General features: G+C 48.7%; 1 protein-coding gene across 4 annotated transcripts in view; it reads right to left on the minus strand.

Moving 5' to 3' along the window:
• LOC142575742 (uncharacterized) overlaps positions 1-15,174 on the minus strand; it is a 379,986-nt gene that overhangs the window by 110,251 nt on the left and 254,561 nt on the right. For 2 of the 4 annotated variants that reach the window (XM_075685350.1, XM_075685351.1), the window contains exon 4: positions 10,041-10,099. The exons of the other annotated variants lie outside the window; for them this stretch is intronic. The gene's annotated coding sequence lies outside the window, so the exon portion shown is untranslated. The remainder of the gene's footprint in view (positions 1-10,040; positions 10,100-15,174) is intronic. 4 annotated transcript variants of the gene reach the window in all.

The raw sequence follows: 15,174 nt of genomic DNA on the forward strand, positions 1-15,174 counted from the left end.
AACTTTTACGAACCATCACGCCCACAAAACGAGCCGTGACGCGGCTGTCGCACCGGAACAAAAGTGCAGTTAGGTCACTGCGAAGAAATAATAGCAATAATTAATAGAGAAGAAAAAGAAAAGAACCTGTCACTGCGGAGATGCGATGACCGAGCAAGTTGGTCGGATGCGGGCCGATGATAACGCGGCGCGTCAGTGCATGGCACTGTTTATCGAGCCAAGGTGTCGCCAAAGTGAAAGTAGAAGCCAGCAAGGTCACCACTGTACCGATAGGCGCTTGCTGAATCCGACGACTTAGAGCAGTGGAACAGCCCTGTATGTTTCTACAGAGAGTGTTCAGAGGATTTTCGCGCATGCCTTCTCTACCGCTACTAAATAATTTGGCTGCTAGGGCGTCTCGCGTGTGTGGGAGCGTTCTTTTATTTTATTTTTTTGCTCACTTCCTTCATTTCATCTTCCGTCATCTATTGCACGTGTATAGTGCAGAGAAAGAGAGAGAAGGAAGGAAAAAAGGCAGCGAGGTTAACTAGACTTTGTCCAGTTTGCTACCCTACGCGTGGGGAGGGGATGGAGAAGTTAACGAGAGAGAGAGAGAGCACATGAGTCTATCTCATTTACATTTATTAAGCAAGTGCCACATATTTACACTCTGCCACTACAGTCGGAGCAGTAGGACAAGCCTGTCGCTTATAGTGGTTCGTTACAGCGCAATACAAGACAGGGACACAAGAAGGTATAAAAAGGAAGATACGGTTTTTATACCTTCTTGTGCCCTTGTCTTGTATTGCGCTGTAACGAAACACTATGAATCTCAACCTACTGGCCCAACTTGCCGTTTTGATGCTGTCGCTTATAGCTAGCCTCTTATGTTTTTTTATTATTATTATGGGGTTTTACGTGCCAAAACCACTTTCTGATTATGAGGCACACCGTAGTGGAGGACTCCGGAAATTTTGACTACCTGGGGTTCTTCAACGTGCACCTAAATCTAAGTACACGGGTGTTTTCGCATTTCGTCCCCATCGAAATGCGGCCGCCGTGGCCGGGATTCGATCCCGCGACCTCGTGCTCAGCAGCCCAACACCATAGCCACTGAGCAACCACGGTGGGTAGCCTCTTATGGCCGTTGTAAGAGAGAGGGCGTAAATGCTCGAAATTATTATTTTTTTAATGTCATCTCCAGCCTCTCCAATTCATTTCACTCCCGTATTAATACTTCACCTTTGTTTTTTTATGATACATTTACAGCCTGAGAGGCAAAGCTGGCAGTCGATAACAGAGCTATATCTAACCGTTTCCATCGCCCGCACTGCGGCAGCGGAAATTGCAGACCGAAAGAAAGAATAAAATGAGAGAGAGAGAGAGAGAGAGAGAGAGAGAGAGAGAGAGAGAGAGAGAGAGAGAGAGTTACAGGTCTGCGTGAGCCTCAGGCAAATCGTCTACGCACTTGCCTGAGAGCGCACAACACCTGCTCGGCGAACCAGCGTTGTTGGGGCGAACGCGAAAGCGTCCGCAGTACTCCCCCCCCCCCACCCCCCACCCCCCCGTCAAAGCGCTACAGTGTCGCGATCAATGCCGTGAACACTGCCGCGGGGCAGGCAGGGGTGACGATCAATGGAGCCCGAACGGGAACAGCCCACGCTCCCGAAGGAGGCAAAGTTCACGGCAGGGACTCCCGAAGAATGAAAATGCGTATGTACGACCTCGTTCTTGCATAGAGCGCGACGTTGGGGGCACGACCGGCTGCGTATTACGGGGCCAGGCGCGGCGAGGGGTGGGGTGAAAGCTACTTCCGGCGGAAGCAACAGCGGGAGCGGAAACGTGGAGAAAGGCAGCCGTCGTGCCCTGCTTCTGCTTCCCCCTCCTCCATACCTTCCCCCGCCGCCCTTCATTCGTTCGTAGTCTGAGAAACTTTCCACACACAGAGACCGACATCCTCCAAGGGAGTAGCAATTGAACACACTCCGGGTGCTTGGAGAAAAAGGGGAGTAAAAGGTGCTGAGCGGTTAGCAAGGAAAGGAGGCGAGGTATTACAGCCACGGTGCGCGTCTTGCTTTCTATGAGACTCGTGGAAAGACGCATGATAGGGCAAACAGCGTATAGAGAAGAAGGGTGCCCTATATGGGGGGCACTAGCTTCACGCCGAAAAGCAAGGCGTGCATTTGCATATGTCTACGCATAAGTAATGGCATGCACACGTGGAATGGCGGCCGTCCTTGTAATGCATGCGACATTGGCCTTCGCGTGTAGCTTGTCCCTTATGGTAGGTGATTCAGTGTCGTGACCTTCAGGACAAGTTCCATGCATTTCTGAGAGTAGAATGGTCGCACACCTATACGTCAAGTTCAGTTTTTTTTTATGTGCTTGCGTGTTTTGTTTGTTTCGTTTCACAGTGCGCACAACGGCATTAGGTCAATTTACGACATGCCATTTCTCTCAGTTTAACTCTTGCGAACTTCTTGAAACTGGTCTGAGCAGAAAAAGCGTATTGAGGGGGAAAAAAAAAGATCGTCTGAATGGCGAAAGGCCATGTTAGAACAACGGAACTTGAGGCAATTGTAAATCCTACGCTTCTTTATTTCAACATGCCAACAGCCATACGTGAAAACATTATCCTGCACTTTTCTCGTTTTCGGTATTGAAAATATTTACCAACTCCAGCGCGTTAGCGAATCGGAGGGCAGGAATGAAGCTTTATTAGAGTGCGAATTCCCGCTGATATTGGCTGTGTCGCATAAGTGACAGGGTTGTCAGAGGTACAGGTATATACATGGCTGGCAAGTCGGCCAAAATTCACGACTCACGAGAAGTGCTGTGACATAGCGTTGGGTTAAAGAACTGCGGAAAACGTTTGTTGGAAGTTTAGAAGGCATTGAGCATCCTATCACTGTTTTACTTCACGCAACATCCAGAAGTTCCACTTGGTGCGAGTCACAAGATTACGGAATACATATTTATCTCTTATAACGTTTCAGTTCGCTTCTGCACACCGTGTTTCTCGTCAGACTAGCTGTAGCGACACTGTCGATCACTGAAATTAGTGTGAAAATACACCTACGGGTGCTAGAACTGTATTGCTCGTGGAAAACTCTCGGTGGCAATAAAGGGAAAACTACGGAGGCGAATCGCACACGTGACAGCACTCCTGGAAATAGTTTCGCGATTTTATTCGCGTTTGTTTAAGAAAAAATTACCGACGATTACGTTACTTCCTAATGCGAAATTTGAGCGCAGCAAATAAGCTGTTTCACCTTTTCGATAGATTGAGGCAAAGAAATCGAGCAACACATGTATGCGCTATCACAGAATTTTTTTTTTATTTTTCACACGTATTCCTTTAACAAATACTCCACTAACAGTTCTTGACAGTCATGAAGGAAGCTTTGTGGTCGGAGAAATAGACTGATATATGTTCGACTTGGTACACCAATGCTTGATTCTCAAAGACGAGATCTATACAAGTGCCTCGCGAGGTTGTCACAGCCGTGGGACGCGTTACGAGCGAGAGGAACGGGATGTTCTCCCGCATAAGTGTTAGGAAATTGCTGTTTGTCTTTATGTCAAGCCGCCACCGATCTGGCTCTCTGATTGCCACCGCACAGGGCGAACGGCAGCGGCAATTTCGGCTCGGGCGGTGCACATATACAGATCCGCCGCCACCGATCTGGCTCTCTGATTGCCACCGCACAGGGGTTGCATTGGAGGAGGAGCAAAGAAAGGAATTAAGTTCGAGCCGGCGCTTTGACAACCGGAGACTCGCAGGAAGAGGGGGGAGGGGGGCGGCGTGTACACCCAGCGGCAAACGATGGGGGCAGAAGCGCGCGCAGCAAGCGGACAACACGATAAAGGGAGGAAGGAAGAGATAGCAGCGACTGACTGATGCAACTGAGGAGCACCCTATCCGCCACACAAGAACACGGGGGGGGGGACCCTTTCCTCCTCTTTCTGCATGGCGGCGACGGTGTTCTATGCAGTCACGTTATCTTGACTCTCTAGCGGCGACAGCGGCATCCAGCGGTATCAGTCGGTCGCTGGTAGCGCTGGGGGGATGAAAGGGGGGCGGAGCTGGTTACGAGGCCGACGACAACGCCGACGACGACGCGAAACCCAGGAACGGACGCCAAAGAGCTGCGCTCTAAAAAAAAGAAGTAATCTTTATTACTACAACTTCCACAATAGAATAAGTAATAAAATACAGCGCCCGGTGTTATACTTGATTCTTCTGGCTTTGCTATTCCGCGTTTATATACAAATTCGAAACCATCGTAAATGCAAGCCAGGCTGACTCGCTATCGGCTCCGAGAAACGGAAACTGCGCTAGAACTCTGCCGTAAGATAAATAGCAGCGTCAAACCATGCAGGACTACTTGGCGCATTAACGCACGTGCAGAAGGTCCACATGTGTGGCTTTTCCCTTGATTGCTCCACAATGTTCCCACAGGCGCCGCTATTAACTACCTGAACATCCGACTACACCTACACACGCAACTCACTGGTTAAGAACTGGCTGCGGCGTCACCCGCTTGGAAAACTGCTTTCTGGGAAAGACGGCTTATCAATCACGAAAATTATGCCAACGTCGCCTCAAGGCAAGAGCGAAAGACGGAAGGGTGGCGTACGAACACTGACATATGATACGACTGGTACCGCGAAAGCGCGAGATCGACATGGCAGAAGCGCGGGATTCCGAAGCGTATAAGCTCGTGAATTAACGACGATCTCGTCGTTAATTCAGACTTAATGCAGTCCCTCGCTGTCGCGCGCGCGCGTGCTAAACGCGGCATCTCTTTCTTTCTTTCTTTTTTTTTTTTTTGGAGCCGTCGTTTGCCGCGGGTCTCCTATTTAAAACGAAAGCGCGGCCCCGTCGAGACTCGCGGTTCGACGGCGGCGCCAATTTTTAGGCTCTTCGGGAGGGCTTCATTAACCACGAGCCCCAAATTAAGCGCCGGCGTCTCGCTTTCTCCCCGAGGAGAGAGCGCGCGGCTCTCGCGAGAATAAGTGCTCTGGCAGTCGCGAATAAGGGGACGCGAAATTATTAGCGCCAATATGGGAAACGCGAGGGAGCGAGAACCGACGTACCGCGTGCTCCCGCGCGCGCGTTTGTGTGTGCGTGCGTGCGTGCGTGCGTGCGTGCGTGCGTGCGTGTGTGTGTGTGTGTGTGTGTGTGTGTTCGAGAAAGCGCGTGGGTGGGTGTCTGGCGGTGCGCGTGCGTGGCCTGTGTACGTGCTGCCCGTCTGTGAACGTGAGTTGTGTGTAGGTGTTGGCATCCCCGTGCTCACGTGCACGTGACGTGTTCAAAAGAGAGAGAGAGGGGCGCGTGCGTGTGTGTGTGTGCGTTAGGAGGGGGGTATGTGCGCGCGTGCGTGCGTGCGTGCTAATGAGCTCGCTTGCGTGCCACTAAAAGCTAGTACGCGCGACACAGGTACGAAAAGGCGTGTAGCGTGCACGTCTATCACAACTCGCGCTAAGCGGCAGCGATGATCGCGTGAGATGTGGCTTAAGCTTCCCGCACGGTAGCAACCCGAAGCTTTCCTTTGATCTCTCTCTCTCTTCTTTTTCCTATTTCTGCGTTGGTCGGAGTGAGTAGTGCAGGAACACTACACAGAGCAAAAGCGGTTCTCCTGGGGGACGACGACGCTTTATCGCCGGCAGTTAAGTGCGCCGCCGCGCCGCCTGGCGGGAAGACCTATCCCGGTATACGTTCCCGCGCCTCTCTAACGTACATGCACGCCCACTTGCCTCCGCAGCACCCTTCAAGTATAGTGCGCTCGTTTCGGCGCTTCCCTGGAGGGCTTTCAACAAAAAAAAAGAAGGCGGGGGAGGGGGAGGGGCAATCGCTCGGCCGTGCGCGCACGCCACTTGGACAAGGGTGAGAGAGCCACGGAGGTAACCGAGCGAAGCCACGGCCGGGTGAGCCCCGCGGCCCGCCAGGTGTAACGTCGACGACGCCATCGCGCCGGTGAAGGTGTGTCGCGGGAGAAGGCAGCATACCTGCCCCCAGAGGTGACTTATATGGTAATGCACCTCGCTTCTTCTTCTTCTTCTTTCTCGTTCCTTTTTACGAAACTCCAAGCAGTGCATTGATCGAATCTGGCAAGAGCGTCGGCGCATAGAGTTTCGGATCGGTGCGCGCCCCCTCCACTTACCGGGCTTTAAAGGAGACCCAAATTTGAGACGGGGGCCGACGTACGGAAACACACTCTGGAATAAAAGTTGGATGAACGAGAGGTATGAGATGCCTCAGACAGGGCTCGTCTCAGGCAGCCTGTCTGAGGCAGCTTCATCTAACTTTCACCCCAAAGTGTGCTTAAAGAAAGGAGTAAACTTTACCGGCCTTCTTTTAACGCGGGCTACCTTAAAATGATCTATGTATACACATATACGGCCCCTGCCTTTGCATTTCGCTGAAGTGGCGGTTCATATTTTCAGACATTCATATTTTGCAAAAAAATATTTCATTTTCCCTACTTCGTCACTGGCTCCAACGTCGCCACGTTGGACTACTAGGTGCGGCGGATGGTCGCAGAAGAATAAAAAAAATGGATAATGCATCTATCTATCTATCTATCTATCTATCTATCTATCTATCTATCTATCTATCTATCTATCTATCTATCTATCTATCTATCTATCTATCTATCTATCTATCTATCTATCTATCTATCTATCTATCTATCTATCTATCTATCTATCATTTACTTGGCTTTATATCGCTTTTGCGCGCGGAATTCGGCGGTCGCTAAAACAACACCGGTAAAGCTTATTTACCTAAACTGCACGAGCAAGCAAAATCTTCAGTGAGCACTGTAGCAGCGTAATTGCATAATAGCGATGCAACCGTTTTTTTTTTTTTTACTCTTCCCCCAAGCGCAAGTGACGACATAACTAAATTACCATCCGAACAAACGCAGTTCATTACATCGTCCATAAAATAAACAGGTAATTCGATAACTCGAAGCCCATTTGCGCAAATGAAATTAGCGAAGTCTACATGGCCGTTCATCCGAACGCAAGGACTAGGCTGCCACAGCGCTGCTCTTCCTTTTTTTGTTGTTGTTTCAATCCACAGCGGTGCGTAGTGCTACTAAAACAAATATGTGAATTCCTGGAGTATGTATGGTAAACGCGAAGGTTCTGAACACGAACTGAATGCCACGACGGAAGAGTGTTGAGCGCCACGGCGACAGCTGTAAGAGTTGAGGAGGACTTTGGGATGAAAACTTGGGAGGTTTTTTTACATTATTTACAGTGAGACGTCCAAGAAATTAACAGTCTTAAACGTCATTACGGGCCGGCAGCAACTCGGACGCTGCGGCCCGTGGCAAGAAGCTCCAAAGAGATCAATCAAGGAATGCTCTAGGAATGCTATCTTGCTGCTCCCGGTCTGTGTCTTTTTAAGCCCTTCGGTGTCTCGAAGACACGTCACGTTCGGCCAATGGGAGAGCCCGCGCAGGTGACGCCATTTTCGGCCAATCGGCGAGCCCGCTCGGGTGTCGTCATTTTCGGCCAATGGTAGGCGCCCGTGCGATGGAGTCGCTGCTTGGTCCCCCAATGTCCGAGGGCTTACTTCTCCCTGCGGTCTTGCCTTGCTGACTTGCAGTGCGCCGTCACAATAGGCGGATTGGGGCGACGCTGCCAGGTTTTCACGGTGCATTACAGCCGTCTTGCTTCGGGACCCACTTTACCTGCAACAGTGCCAGGCTCTCGCTTCACTTTCGGGAAGAGTCAAGCAGTGAATAGCTCCACCCGCGGCACACGAAGTGGGGGCCGCCAACTTGTTTGCACGTGCCGCGCCTCAGGAATGTGGTATCCGTGCTTCTGCGCTCCTTAATTAGCTGTGGTACGATTCGATGTGGTCTGGTGAACTCGAACTAGGCTCAGGAAACGGTCCCGTATTTAACACAGCCTAACTGGAGCACACAACGCAATTATCAAACGTCGTTCGATCAATCAAACAATCAATCAATCATCATCATCATCATCATCATCATCAGCCTGTTTACACCCACTGCAGGGCAAAGGACTCTCCCATACTTCTCCGACTACCCCGGTCATGTACTAATTGTGACCATGTTGTCCCTGCAAACTTCTTAATCTCATCCACCCACCTAACTTTCTGCCACCCTCTGCTACACTTCCCTTCCCCTGGAATCCAGTGCGTAACCCTTAATGTCCATCGGTTATCTTCCCTACTCATTACATGTCCTGCCCATGCCCATTTCTTTTTCTTGATTTCAATAAGATATCATTAACTCGCGTTTGTTCCCTCACCCAATCTGCCGTTTTTTTTTAATCCCTTAACGTTACACCTATGATTCTTCTTTCCATAGCTCGTTGCGTCGTCCTCAATTTAGGTAGAACCCTTTTCGTAAGCCTCCAGGTTTCTGCCCCGTACGTCAGTACTGCTAAGACACAGCTGTTATATACATTACTCTTTAGGGATAATGGCAACCTGCTGTTCATGATCTGAGAATGCCTGCCAAACGCACCCCAGCCCATTCTTATTCTTCTGATTATTTCAGTCTCATGAAACAATCAATCAATCTTAAATTAATTTTGTTCTCAAACATAATTCCGCCAGAACTCATCTCATGACAGATGTCGAAGTCAGTGCGATTCGCATTGAAGCAATGTATAACGACACACCACATTAGCAACGCCGAAACGTGTGTGTGCAGCCGGGGGCGCCCTCTCGCGCGCTTCCCGCCGCCCACACTGCGCCATCTAGCGTTGCCGCCACGAAGTTCGCGCATGGCGTGTGTTCGATTCCGTCGAGCACCGGAGACATATTACATAATTGCTTTTTTTCTGTTATTGAAGTACGGCATTTACGCAGTGCCACATGGCCCGGTCACCCGAGTTGGCGTCGAGGAGATTCTTTGAAGAGCGGCAGATCCCTGGTGGCACACACCCGGTCACCTAAGTCGGCATTTATTAACATTAACATATTATTCAACACTGGCACATGACCACTGGCACATACCCCACTGATCCCAAGTTGGCGTTCAGAGAAGTTCATTCAAGTTCGGTACTTGCCCAGTTGCGAATTCCTTTCTTGCCAGTTGCCAAGTTGGCAGCAAAAAGTCATTGAACAGCTGTGCATACCCAACACCACATATTCAGTATCCTATGTTGTCCCTAACGGTCGGTTTCGAGCTCTGTTCCATCAGCACAAGCTCGGTGGGCTAAGCATTAGACCATGCTCCACCCACTTGCAGTGACTCAAGTTGGCAAGGAAACGGCTTAGAGCCATAGATATGCCCCACCCTCGAAAGTATGCGAAGTACCGTAAGAATTCTAATCGCATAAAAAAGCACTGAAGTGTCAGTCTGGAACTACAGCTATAGGTACAACCATACAACATGCTTGAAGTGGCCCAAAAGACCTTAAAGGGCTTAACAAACGATCGCGTGACCGAACGCACACTGTACGTGACACAAAAGTTCAAGGGTGAAAACTGTGATTACAATGCACTTAGAAACGTTCAACACAGCTCATTCAGTGAGTAACGCAAGAAGACAAAGAAAGAGAGAGAGAGAGACGCTCACACGTTCGACGCTATAAATGCTTGTACGTAAACACGTGAACAGGCAAAAAGGTGAAACAGTGCTGCATATAAAAGAAACGTCGCGAACGTCACGGACGAATATAACGTGATTGAAACTTCATCTGTTGTAAGCTGTTTGTGTTTGAGCATTAACAGTAAGTAGAAGGATGTGCACTAATAAAGAGTGGTGTCTTTAGCGCAAACTCTGTTCCGTGCCAGCATCTTGGAAGGAATGCCTAGATTAATTTCTTAATGATCGCAAAATCCTCGACAAACTCGGAACCATACATCTAATGAAAAATAAGAGCGGAATTCTCGACCACTTTCAGCAATTAATCTCCCGCACTGATCTGAAAAGCTTCAACACGAAGGAGCGAGGTATATATACAAAGGACTGGCGTAGCTCAAGGTCAAGAGTTATCGGTCTAGATCCATTCTATCTTGCTTCTCGGGATACATGTCCTAGATAAGCCAAAAAAAGAAAGACACTTACCTTCTCGACTGGCAGATTCTGTGTCCAGAACTTTCAGGAGGAGGAGAAAATGTGTGTCCCTATCAAAACAAAAGGAAAGGAAGCGAACGATGACTATGCATTTATCAGCTCACTCTGTAAGATAATTCACACCATCATTCCTGGCTGCAAACGTGTGAGTTATATAGACCGACTCGCACCATTATTCGCCTTATTCACCCTTATCCCCAAATTGTTTTGCACGGCAGACAACACTACATCTCATCAAATCCGCGCTGTGCAGCCAAAGCCACGAGTGGCGTAAGCCGAAAAAGACTAAGGGAACTTCCTTGCCTCTGCTTAGCCTCCGAGCGACGCTTACTGAATGGAAAAGCTTCACATAAGGATTAGGAGCTCAAAATGGGCGAGCCCTCTTCCCCTCCCTGGAAAACGGAGCCGACTCTCGCCAATGACTTACTGACACAAACACCAGCGTTCACCGCACTGCACATAACTGGTGAGATTGTCTAGAAACGGTGGACTGGCACCTGTCATCAGATTAAGTTTCATCCCTCCATTACCAAAAGTAAAAAATCATCGAAATACAAACGGGTATTACGAACAACGAAGGAGTCGATTTCGCGCCCCGTGCAGTTCTTTTCATGCGCGCTCGTTGTGCGTACTACAAACGAAAAATGTTCTAGTTCCTCTCGAATTCATTTCACTTACTCGCTAAAGATGAATCGAACCTTTCCTCCTTATTTTTTGTTTTTATATTCTTTAAAGTAAACATTCGTGTTAGAGGCACCGTTCCATTTCCCCGAGCCTTTCAACGCGCTCGTATTTCGTAAGCAATCTTTTTCCGCTGTCATTTCAAGGTAAAGAAGCAAACGAACTGTGGTGCCACAAGGGGCCCGGAGACAGCACTTCAGCAGACGTCAGCTCGGCGTACAGAAGAAATCTTCCGGGGCGCTCCCATTCAAACGTACGTCTCTTCTTCCTTCGACTCGTTTCCAGGAAGTGGAAATGATGTCCTCCGTTGGAAACCTCCCCCCCCCCCCCGGCCGTTTGTTTTTGTTTTCTTTTCTTGTTGCCACCTTTGCTTTCAACAGATTTACTACGTTTCTCACTTCGTGAAAACAACGCTCAGGATGCACATGTAAACAGGCGTACGGCTTCACGCAGAAGTAAGAACAGCTGTCGGTTTCGTCTGGAAACTTCCGCAGCACGAGCACCAGACTGAGCGGACAAATGGTAGGAAATCACGCAGGTATTTAGGTACCTGAGCTTAATCTCAGTTGCTCCGCACACAACAAGCTCTAAGCACGCACCTAACTAGTTCTTTAATCTTAAAGGCGCGCTGCAACGAAGTATCCATTTAGCTACAGACGCTCCTCACTTTCTCCTCACCGTGCTACCGCCGCCGCCGCCATGTCTGGTCACGTGGTGACGCTTCCATATTGCTTGACTCGGCGTGCGCCCTCTGCCTCTATTTACAATGACAGCGCATGGCACCGGTGCGGCGTAGCAAGCCGTGGTTTCGGCGGCATTTCTTGAGAACGAATGAGTGAACGACACGAGGTTTTGGCCAAAGCTTCAGAGAACGTGTTGATGTAGCATATCCATCTTCCTCGTTCCCTACGCCCTGTACTATTGGCGCAAGCGCCATGAACCTTACGGTACGCGTACTAGAAGACAGAGTTAGTTGAAACACAGCACTGCGCGTTTCCCACCCCTGAATTAAATCAAGATCACTACGGCTTGCTCAGTCACAAAGTTGTAAACTTGATACTTAAGTTCTTTCGATTTTCAAGCATTTTAGCAAGAAAAGCAAAGCTGGCAGCCTAAATAAAAAAATCCGCTTGCTACAGTCACTAGATTTTATCTTTTTTTCTTTCAAATGCAACAAACCTCATCAAATGCGGTGCAGTGGTTGCCGAGAAAGAAGATTTCTTATTTCAAATGTATTTGAATAGGAGCTACCGAGCTAAAGTTGCAGTCTTAAGAACAAAAATCGTTGCGAAATTAGGCCCCATCTCTCTAGTGCCACAGGGACCTATTGCATTGTCTTCGCTAAAGCTCCCGCTACTGAAACATAGACTTCGAAGAGGATCGGAAGACGCATTTCGCAACTGTCTCTCAAGTGGTGACATTAGTGAAACCTTGAGGATGAAAATAAGAGTTCGTCGGCAGGTCTCTTCACGGCGTAGGTCATTGCGTAGGCCTTCAAGAATGATCGCCATCGAGTGGGAGGCTATTAATGCAAAAGTCTGAGCAGTTTATGACGTCACACGGTTTCCACATAAGACGTGATGACGCACGCGTGCCTGCACTGAAAGGTTCCGGACGGAGCGAAATGCGCTGTCCTGAAATGCACTTATCGACCAGCTGACATTTCTTCGAACAGCTTCAGCATTTTATATAGCCATAACAAAAGTCACCTAGAAGAAGGGGAAGCAACCAAATAAAAGAAGAGAGAAAGTAAAACCCCGTCATCTTTCTTCCAATTGATCATTGCCATGCATTGTCTGCCCGCGTCAAGATTACATTAACAGGGGAGACTCTCCGCAGTACTCTACCTAGCTTCGGTTCGTACGCCATTCTCCCGTGCGCTTCGATTTGACATTTTGCAATCTCGAAGCGCAGCCTCATGAAATTCCAAAATATGAAAGGAACGCGTTCGAATACTACAGCCGAGATTTATAATGGGAAAAAAATTCATGAAGAGGGAAATTTTTTGTGCAACGAAAGAGAAATGGCTTAATAGTTGCTCATTATTTTCTTTTCTTCCTACTGATATCAATGCCTGATCATTATTCTAGGCAATGGAGGATAAGAGATATGCGTCATGCATTCGCTCAATTTGGCGCCGTTGTCACTGCGTGTGTATTCTTCCACTTCCGCTGGCATATCGCGCGTCCATTACGCGTGCGCCCACTCCTACATGAAACATGATCGCAAATTTGACAACTCATCATCGGAGGCCAGAAGGTTTCACAGTGGAAACCACAGTGTGAATATCCGTGATTGATGGACTCTAACGGACAATGTGTGTGTGCTGTGCTATGTGCTCTCTCTCTCTCTCTTCCCCTTCGCCATCTTTCATCGCCCCATCCCTCTCCCATGTGTAGGGTAGCAAACCGGTTAAGCTAAACTGGTTAACCTCCCTGCCTTTCCTTCTCCACTTTTTTCTTCCTTCCGTGAATGCAGCACTGCCCTGCAAAAACGGTCGATGTTCCAGGCGATCATTCGCGTCTGGCTGTTGGTTCAAAATTATCGTGTTTAAAAAAAAAAAAACATAAAATCCCAGTCTGCAACGTTCTAATTGATTGATTGTGCTGACATCAGAAGCAAGACAGCTAAGACTGCAACGGAAGTCATAGTAAAGGAGTCCGGATTATATTTTGGCCACCTGGGCTATACTCTTATTTGCGCACCAAAATCTCACCACGCTATAGCTTTCTTGCAGGCCGCCCCCACCTGAGTGCAGCCGGCGGGATTCGAAGCCGCGACCTGCCGCTCAGCGTCAGCAGAACAACATGCGCATAGCCCCATTGCGCCACCGCGGCAAGTGGTCGGCGGTTGGGCTTCGCTGTCCGGTAGAGGTGAACATTACTCGGTCGGTATCCTCAGCTGCGGGATGAGTCGAGCTTCCTCGATTCTTCAGCGTGTTCAACTGGCATGTTCCTTTCGTTATATGTAGGATGGATGGCTTTGCGTGTACAGAAGGTGCAATAAATGCCCGTTTTGTGTCTTCACTATTGCGTTGTCGTTTCCTTTGTTCCCAAGGGTCACTTAAGGCGACACGTTATCAAAAAAAAAAAAAAAAGAACACAGTAATTCTACCCGATTCCAGTTCACCCGACGTCATATATATAGGTACTTCTCACACCATTTCAGCTGTTGCTCAAAACTGTTCTGGAACTGGAGCTCTAACAAACTTATGAATCTGAGTGGTACCCTAGTTTTCTTCTTTATCTCTCTCCACATCTCGAAGACGCTTTCATTTAAGCTCTCGTGCCAGCCTTGAGAGATGGTAACTCGCAAGCGGCTTGATACGGGGAACATAAAGAGCGAGGTATGAGCTATAGCGTGTGTGTGAAGTGATTTTTAAAGAGAAATGGAAGAGATAAGTGCAGCGCCGTAACTGTCTCTCACAGGAGGACACCTCAACAGCACTGCATGGGGAAGGGGTATGGGGAGAAAAGATGGAGATAGTGACCGGAAGTAAAAAGGAGAGCGAGGTATGAGCTATAGCGTTGACAACCCATTCTTCTCAGCACGCTCGGTTATACTGCGTGGGTGGCGCAGAGTCGACGTGGTGCTCCACCCACTCGCCCGAGTTACGCAGATGGTTGCGTTTTCCTCGAACTGCATCGCGGTAACCCCTCGGACACGTCGACACTAACATTCTGGCTGACTATTTGACCTTTCGGTGAAACAATTTATAATTATTAAATAACAAGCTCTCAGAAATAAAAAAGAAATAATCATGTCCCACTAAACAACAGAACTTGATGCACGCACGTTGTTCTTTCAAGCCCGCATTCGCAAAACCGATGCAGACGGTGACAAAGGCTTAAAAAATCGATCCGCCACATGTTCACTTTAAGAACATAAATGATTTAACACTGTGTACAGCGCCTACCTACTATGTTCCGGTAGGCGCTGTACACAGTGTTAAATCATTTATGTTCTTAAAGTGAACAAGAATGTAAAATAATATTGTTACGCGAACGAAGGTATAAGAACTGCAGACTATTTACAAAGTGTATTTAAAAAGGATAATGCTCTCCCTTACAGCAAAAAGGGTATAAGGGTGCGATTTGTAGACAGATTTACACCCTTATTCACATTTCAGGATGCAAATACTTTCTCATATTTTTTTTTTCTTCACGGCGCTAACCGCAAGATGTCCAGCACCTCTCCGCCCCTGCAGGGTCATTCACCTCTTCACTGTACGCGCCCAAACAGAACACGTCCGTGTACGCGGCCTCAGATAACGGTCGTCCGGGACGCGGCTCTGCCCCGCGGCTCGGTCGTGTTCCCTCACACCCGAGCGAATTGGGGGGAAAAAAAGCGCGGACCGCTAAGCATTTTGCTCAACACCTCTGCCCGCTTGCATTTGCGCGAAAGCCGCGATAAACAGCGCGCGCGCGCACACACAAGAGGCTGG

The sequence above is a fragment of the Dermacentor variabilis genome, chromosome 3 (genome assembly GCF_050947875.1).
Source record: "Dermacentor variabilis isolate Ectoservices chromosome 3, ASM5094787v1, whole genome shotgun sequence".
In the NCBI taxonomy this organism is placed as follows: domain Eukaryota; kingdom Metazoa; phylum Arthropoda; class Arachnida; order Ixodida; family Ixodidae; genus Dermacentor; species Dermacentor variabilis.